This window comes from Rutilus rutilus (assembly GCF_951802725.1).
Source record: "Rutilus rutilus genome assembly, chromosome: 2".
In the NCBI taxonomy this organism is placed as follows: Eukaryota; Metazoa; Chordata; class Actinopteri; order Cypriniformes; family Leuciscidae; genus Rutilus; species Rutilus rutilus.
Window position 1 is genome coordinate 19,322,925 of NC_140210.1, and position 8,856 is coordinate 19,331,780.

Consider the following 8,856-nt stretch of genomic DNA (forward strand, 5'->3'; position numbering starts at 1 on the left):
TAACTGAACTGATAAGGTCAGGCCCTGGGCAGGCATACACTTCTTATTAACCAAGGGATGGTGAACAAGTATCTCTCATTCCTCAGAAGATGTTGGTCACAACAGTAAGTGTTAGTGACAAACTTGTAACAGACAGATACTAAGATAATTTATTAACCACATTTGAAAAACTGTGGTGCATGAGAAGCCATAATCAACACATATGAAATGCATTACGGAATGGATTATATACTCTATTATTGAATGTCACTGAATCATTAATTCAATCGATTAATTTAAAACTATTCATTCAGGAACAAAAAAAGTCATGACTCTCTGATTTTGGAACTACTAGCAAACTATTCTTAATATGTTTACCATACTTGAAGGAACTGTAGGGTGATGGGAATGGTTCAGGTGGAGTGAGGGTTTGGTGAGCAAACAGAGTCTCGGTCAGAAGACGTCAGGTGATATGGAGTGATGAATGAAGCAGGGAGAAGGCAAGGTTTGTTGCACCACCAGTGGTATTTTATTTTATCATTCAGATTGGCTTTGGTTTAATGCATTGTCTGTGTGCTGCAGAAAGGGATAACAAAGAGATAATACAATTAGTGACTGTGGTCAATTAACACAAATTGAACAATTATACAAATTAACAAAGGAGATGTGAGTTTACTAATCACAGCTGAACAGGCTTTAAAACATAATTCAAACAAACAATCTTCCCACATGGCTCATGGCACATGTCTGGCAAACAAAGGAATCAATCAGCAGTGCACATGTTAGCAGAGTGACAGTAAATCATGAAAAGGCATAAAAAAGACAATCAAAATGATAGACTGACTCACGTTAATTCATAAAGACGCACACAGGATGCATCGGAGTGCCGGTAGAGAGTGCAAAGAATGAGCCAAAGGGTTCACAATCAATTTATAGGCAACAGGTGAGGCGGGCGTGGTCAGGTGGCGGCTGGCAAAAGTATCCTTGAAAGAGCGAAATGGAGTGGAAAGGGAATGGAATGGCAGTAGACTTTTCAATACTTTTACATGGCAGAAATAATAAGAGTAGTGTGCAACAGTTTTTTTTTACAATCGCTAGGACAGTGGTTCCCAATTCCAGTCCTCGTGACCCACTGCTCTGCACATTTTGTAGGTCTCTCTTATCTGACACACTCAGTTCAGTTCATGGAGTCTCTCCTAATGAGCTGATGATCTGGTTCAGGTGTGTTAAATAAGGGAGACATACAAAATGTGCAGAGCAGTGGGTCACGAGGACTGGAATTGGGAACCACTGCGCTAGGACACATTTCTCAATACTTAGGTCACTTTTTTTAAACGCTTCACACAGTGAGCACAACGTAAGTCTATGTGAGCTAAACTGTGGATCATTTATCATTGCTTTGGCCCAAAATGCATTCAATGACAGCATCTACAAAATGTTGTTTTGTAATAAAAACGACATTTTTAATTCAAAATTACTAAATTGAATAAGACTGCAATTTGCTACATTTTTAATACCATATTGACATTCCAAATCTACAAAAAGAAATACTATTACTATACTATATAAAAGAAAAACAATTAGATGTAGCTGAACACCTTTCAATTTCAATTACCATCTACACTAAAGGGGGAACTTAGGAATAATGTTTTGCTGTAATGTACACATGGACTGTGTAACACACTGCAGTGAATTCTATAGTAGAGGGTGACATTATTGTTACAAAAGAAAACATTGTATAATGCTACCTGTTGTTATTGATTTTTAGGTCATTGTTTTATGAGTGTCAAATTGTGTTTGTTGTTTAACAATCTTTGCAAGAAATTTTATGGAAGAATTGGTTGATCTGAGAAATGTACAAAGTGTTTTTGTAGTTTTAGTTCATTTTAAATGTGAAATTACTAACTGCTGTGCCACGTTGAAAGTTGGTTAGAACTGTGTGAACAGTGTTGAAAAATTGAGAAAAAAACTGTAATATGCAGTTTCGAAATTGCCTTTATGTTTCATTAAATTATTCACTTATTCACTAAAATGCAGTATTAACATCTTGTTTATTGGGCTGTTGTGTAAATGCGATAACACACTCTGTTAGTCTGCCAGCAGCACGCTTGCTTGTGTGATATTGCATAATTCTAGATTTGTGATTTATAAATTGATATATCATGTGAAATAATGCTCGAGCAGCAGTTAAACTTGAATCTGAGAATTACAGAATGAAAAAGCAAATGAAGTCCTCTGTTCATATGAAATGCTTAAAGCAGAGGCTAAAAATAAGCTCTGCGTTGAGAGTCTGAGATCATGTGAAAGAGCAAAGATGAGTGTATTGGGGCAGAGATCACAGCCATGTTCCCTCCACTGTGATGTTCAATGTCTCTAATGAGCTTTGTTCTCCTGGTTAGTAAAAGCCTCACACTTTCACATTAAGCTTTCAGGTCAACCACAGTATCTCCAGGCCAAGGAGCTCCTGACCACACATACGTGCAAAAAGAATATTCATTATCCTTAGGTTGTGTATAGCCTATGTGTGCTCCATTGCGTGCGTTCGTTCGTTCCTGGGTGCATGCGTGGGTGTTTGTGTGTAGAAAAAGTCTTTGTTCGTGTAAGTTAGGGAGACTTGTTATTATTAAATATCACAGGGTTAGAAATGGGAATTTTTCCACCCTCTTTTGCTTTGATTTTTAAGTAGCTACGAAATCCAACAGCAATTCAGTTTGCCGAAGTATAACATAGCAGCAGAGCTTTGTTCAAAACCTAGTGAGCTGCCTCATTACAGCCTAGAGAGCTGCCTGCCATGGAACTTCAAATGTGAGTGATTTGGGTTTCTCTTCACATAGGAGAGTCGACTCGCAGTTGATTCCAATACAGTTTCCGTTAACATTTTGATAAGATAACAGTGTGATACTGTAAGGACCACCCATTGGCCCAACGACGGAATCCAACGGCCTGGCGAAGGTATAAGGCGTGTATGTCTTTTCAGCGCTCCAGTGAAGTTCACTTAATTTATTGGAATTTAGTTTTAGTATTACTTTAGCTCTATGTGTAATCTGACTCCAATTTCAAATGATAATTACATTTAGATCGTGTTTCTGATTAGAAAATAATCATAAATATTGATTATGAATTAATTTAGATCTTTGATTGTTCTGGGCATCCCATAATTTCAAATATTCGTGTCACTTTGAGACGTCACGTCGCGAATGTGCGCTCACGCTCACAAACTAGCCAGTCCTGAAATAGTCAGAGGGTGCAGTGCAAGTATTTTACCCTATGCAGCCGCTCACTGCAGACCCATAGGTGTAATTTTTTATAATATTTGCAGCGTACAACATGCTAAGTCAGGGAATAGTCAGAAATCAGAAGGTCTTCCTAAGATGTGCCCCATGCTCCATTCATAGTGCCTTCAGTTTGATCTATCCTGGACAAAGATTTGCGGAAACACCAGACTACACATTAATCTACTAAAATGAATGATTTCTAAAACTTCAGAATAAATCAAGATGTAACATTTATTTGTCAGGTAAAAATGTATCATGCCAATTACAGAAGTAAATGATTAAAAGCCAATTCAGAAAAATACATGACATCATTTACTCAAAGATGATTCTAAAAGTAAGTAATGTTTTCCTGACAGAGACACACAGTGGTGTATGAGTGCTTTCCAACAGGAAAACACTGAAACATCACTGTATGGGGGATGCCTGGTAAAGAGTCCCAAAGATTGCTCTGTCCCCTCGCCTTAAATAACCAGACCAGAACAAAAGGGGTTATACAAATGTTGTTTAGAGTTGTTTGGGCCAATCCATGTATCCCGGGGGTATCAGCCCATGTACCTCCTATCAGCCAGAGAGGAGAAACAGGATTCTCCTAAGTTCTCAATCTTTCTCATTAAACCAATGACTGCAATGCAATTTGATACCAAACATGAAAAGGAAAAACAACATATTCACAAGATACATCATGTGTGATATATAGACATTCTTAATGAACTTTCAGTGTCTTGAGCAGGGAGAGGGGGGATGAGTTGAAGTCAAACAAGGGGACAAGGAGATAAGTTTGGGCAGGACAAGGTTCTGTGCTCTGTCTTTGCTATCTGCTGTCCAGGGAGCATTTTATGGCTTTATTGCAGGGTGAGTTTTATTTTAACAGGAAAATCAGTCCTACACTAAGATCTACCTTTTGGAACAATCTTTGCTCCAGTATGGGAGAAGTAGCAAAAAGTAGCTCAAAACACCACAAATTGGCAGCACCTGCTCGTCAAAACTGTGTAAATGCAACGTGAACATGGTTAATAAAGACATATTTTACAAACCCATTACAAATGTTAAATGTAATCTACAAATCATTTAAAAAAATGTTTTAAATATGATGTGTCTGTATAATTTGTGTTGTTTTATTAATTTGTAATGCTTGTGTGGTGTTTTCAGGATTTTTAAGGCCAATCAGAAACAAGTAGGGTAGAGTGGGGGAAAACGCCCCCCTTAAGGAAAATATTACAGTGAAACAAAACATAAATGTGACTAGAATTGCCATCCCGGTTTTAAGTGACTATGGCAGGAGTTATTCACCAAATATTAAAATTGCTCAGCCTTCATAATTAATTAGCATTTTGACTGAAAATATTTTTGTACAAAGGGGGCATTTTGCCCCAGCGGTGGGGTAAAACGCCCCCCAAGGTGGGGTAAAATGCCCCCTTTCTTACAAACCAGTTTGCTTCATAGATCAACAGCAAAATTAACAGAAAATAGTTTTTAATCTCTAAAAGTAAAAGGCAAGTAATGTATAAACATATATATATATTAATATTTATTTCAGCAATGTCCAAAATAGCCAAATTTAACTACCTTCCAACAGTGAGCTAACTGTGCTAGCAAGCTAGCTAGTTAATGTTCACTTGAGGTAATTTTTTTATGTTTTGTTCAAATATTTTGATTTTACCACCTAGTTATACTGCATTAAGTGTAAAACAAAGGATTTGATAGACATAAATATTTTATTATAGTAATTATGATAGAGAAACTATGCTCCCAGGGGGGCGTTTTACCCCTCAGCGTAGGGGGCGTTTTACCCCACAAGCTATGACTTTTAAAAAAATTTTTTAATTTTTTTAATATAATTATATTCCTTATAAATAACATATGATCTCAAACTACAGACTTCACTATTCATCTATCATACATCACTGCGATATCCTGCAGAACAATATTCTCTTAAACACTTGTTTACTAATATCTGAAAATTATAGCATTTACCATGTAATCCTCTTCTCTTCAAATATGTCGCTGGTCTCTATGTCAGCTTCTCCATAGAGATTTGTATATCCCCGTTATCAACGTAGTGCATAGCAACAGTGAAAATGTATATTGACTACTTTTAGTGGTTATTTTGGGAAAAACAGGTGGGGGGCGTTTTACCCCAGGGGGGCGTTTTCCCCCACTCTACCCTAACTATCACTCTCCTTTTTGTACTATGGATGTTTGTTAACATTCATTAAAATTATAAAAAATGACCAAAGACCAGATAAAACCATATATTAGACACGAGTTCATGCCAATGATTCAACATGCCTATAATTCCATAAAATGCTGTTTGCGTAGGCAGCTCACTAGGTTTTTGAACAGCAAGTGGGATCGATTGGTAAAGGCTGCCTTGTGAAGGAAACAACAGTGAGCTTTCATAAAGCATATCAAAGAGGCATGTAAGCAGTGTCATTACCTTTTTATTGCCTTGCTATGTGTGTGTGTGTGCGTGTGTGCGTGTGTGTGTGTGTGTGTGTGTGTGAGAGAGAGAGAGAGAGAGAGAGAGAGAGAGAGAAAAGTCTACCATTTAATTCATGTCAAAAATGCTTGACTCGCCCATCAGTTGTGGATGTTGATAGTGAAGAAGACTTCAAGACTTCTGCTGCTATGTGCATACTGAAACAACATGGAAAGTTGGAGTCGTGCCTTTTAGTTTTGAGAGGTTGTGATTTATTGATTAAGGAGATCATGTTTTATTCACGGGAGGAAGACGAAAAGCATGTGTGTGTATACAGTATGTGTGTGTTATGGAGGAGGATGTTTGCTAGTGGGAAATGATATGGTTATATAGAGACATGGCACTAAAAGAACTGAAACAGTACATTTGTTAGTTGTCAAGGTCTATTTGCATCAGCTGCTAAAATCCTAAATGCAATGACCTACATCTTGTCTCCACTGTACCTCAAAATGGATTTATCTGTCAGTTTTATAAATGGACCTCTTGTATTGCAATTTATATCACCTCCTAAAAGTCATCACACCATTACAGATATGGGGCAGAAATAATAAATTTGCTTTAAACATTTTATTCAGCCAAACTAGATAGCTTTAGTACGCAACTTCAGAAAGAATGACTAATTATTTGGAACAGTATTCTAAAGTAAAAAGCATGATAACTCTAAAGTAAAAAGCATGATAACTCTAAAGTAAAAAGCATGATAGTAATGACTGAAGTCATTGTAAGGTTTTTAGTTTTTTGTAAGGTTTTGGATAGTAATGACTCAAGTGTTACTACTTCCTTCTAAATTAATTATTGATTATTTGGATCATGGTCCAAATAATCATGGTAACCCACTAGTAATTACTCAAGTGTTACCAAATCCATCAGAAGCAATTACTATCCAAAACCTTACAAAAACCTCAAAAGCTTACAATCAATTCAGTCACAACGTGCTATTACTACTAATTAGTTAATCAGAGTTTCTTCAGAGCCCGTCTACGGAGAGCCTGCACTCCCTATTAAGTCCTATTGTACCGAATTTTGGTTGTAGTTCCACCAGAGTTCCACTGGGGGCGATCGCCCATGAGTGCAAAATGAATGGGAGTCTATGGATCTAGACGGCTAAATTTGTCTCTTTCACCCGATTACCATTGAGAAATCTCAGATTTGATTGTAGGTTTTGCAAGTTCAACATGGGTTATAGGTCGAAAGTTGAATGAACGAGTACTTATGTCCTTTCGATTTCTTACAGGTTGAGTTGTTGTTGCCCATAACACGCTACCATTCTGCTAATGAACACTGATTGGTCAGTGAAGGACTGATTACGACCAGAGATACCGCTTGATGGCATCGTGGCATCCGAAGCGGGACCAGAAACAAACAAAACAAAAACTCTTCTAGCACGTGTATTTACCTGTGTCAGCTGTGTTGTCGATGCCTCGAGAGAAAAGAAAGTGCAGAGCGCGAAAGCACCAAAGTGACTGAAGGATTGCCGTAAAGCAGTATCTCTGGTCGTACGATGTGTTTGACGTCATTGACATTTTAAAAGACTTTTTAAAGCAAATAAGTGACTCTAAAAAATCTAACACCCAGCAGTGTGTAATTTCTTTGCATCTACTTTCGAATACAACATTCAAATTACTAGACAAAAAATTATATCCTGAGAAAAGTGGATTTTGATGGGTATACTGCCATAGACCTCCATTCATTCTGCACTCGTCCTGTGAGCGTCCTCATATGGAACCAGAGTGGAACTGCAACCAGTTCAGAAGCCAGAAGTTTACTGAGAGTGGAACTTCTCCCCTTATTAGACATTCTCTGGTTTATTGTTAGTTAATAGCAGTTACTAGAATGTTAGTATTGTGTTACTCATTTGTTCCTATTCATTAATTACAGAACAGTATTTTAAAGTGTTTCCATAGAGTTTAACTAATTAAATATATGACTACTATCAACCTAACAACAGAAACAAGCGGAAAACAAGCAGAATTGTCATAATTACAGCATAAGTCTGACTGACTTGTCAGGAGAGGTTTGATTGCCGATAAACACATTGCCTCAAATTTGTGCTGTGCAAGTGTGTGTTCTCGGTGAGTCTATGTCTCTTCAAAACCATCTCCTGATGTAATTCCTTCAATTATACCACAGAGTCTTTGATTTGGGGCTGACTAAGGCAGGGTGCACGCTTTAATGATTGCCGCTTGTCAGATAGCACAAAAATGGGGGGGGGGGGGGGGTCATGTTCTTCATTAGATGGCTGTCTTAAGAGCAGCCACAATTTTTTGACACAGTTTGCATTTCATTGGAAACTAAAGTTCTGTGTAAAGACTTTATTTATTATTTGTTACATCAAGCCAAAATAACATATCAAAATGCTTTTAATTGAGAAACTGAAAACATATTCATTAAAAGGTGCATTCGCAGTCATACTGTATTTTGTATGAATTGCATTTTTATATCATTTTTAATAACTTGATGATGATAAAAGGACAGTAAGAAATTCATACATACTGAATACAGTGGCTTAAACCTCTTGATGAACATGATATTGTTATATTATATATTTAAAAACTGTCTCACTGCTTATTAATATTTGAAAAAATATAACTTTTTATCTTTAAAATACGTTTAAAAACTCTTACCTACATAAATCTTTTACGACCCCTGAAATGAGATGGTAAAAGCACACTATGCACAGCAGGCTTAACACACTAAATGACTGGCAATTTTAGTTTGCACAGATGTCCTAGTTTGCTAATAATTAGATGGTAAAGTTGCATGTGTGGGTGAGATTTGACTTTAATTAATGCAAAGCCGAATTTTCGAAAGACTGGAATCAAACAGTGTTTGTATGACTGCACATGTGGAATCCCTAGCGAGAGGGATCAGTACAGACTAACTGCTTAAGTGGCTCTTTGGGGATTTAAGACAAGACACAGATTCTCCCTTTACAAAATCGTATTGTGTCTTCTGTGAGGGTCTTATGAGACATGTGGAGCACTACTGCTATGAAAACATTAAAATCTTGAGAGGTCAAATGAGCTGATGAGATCAGCCCCACACAGAGCTTTAACACTGGATGTAGTCCTCTCTCTGATGCTCATCCATTTCCTCTTTTCTTAATTAAACCTTTGAGATCGT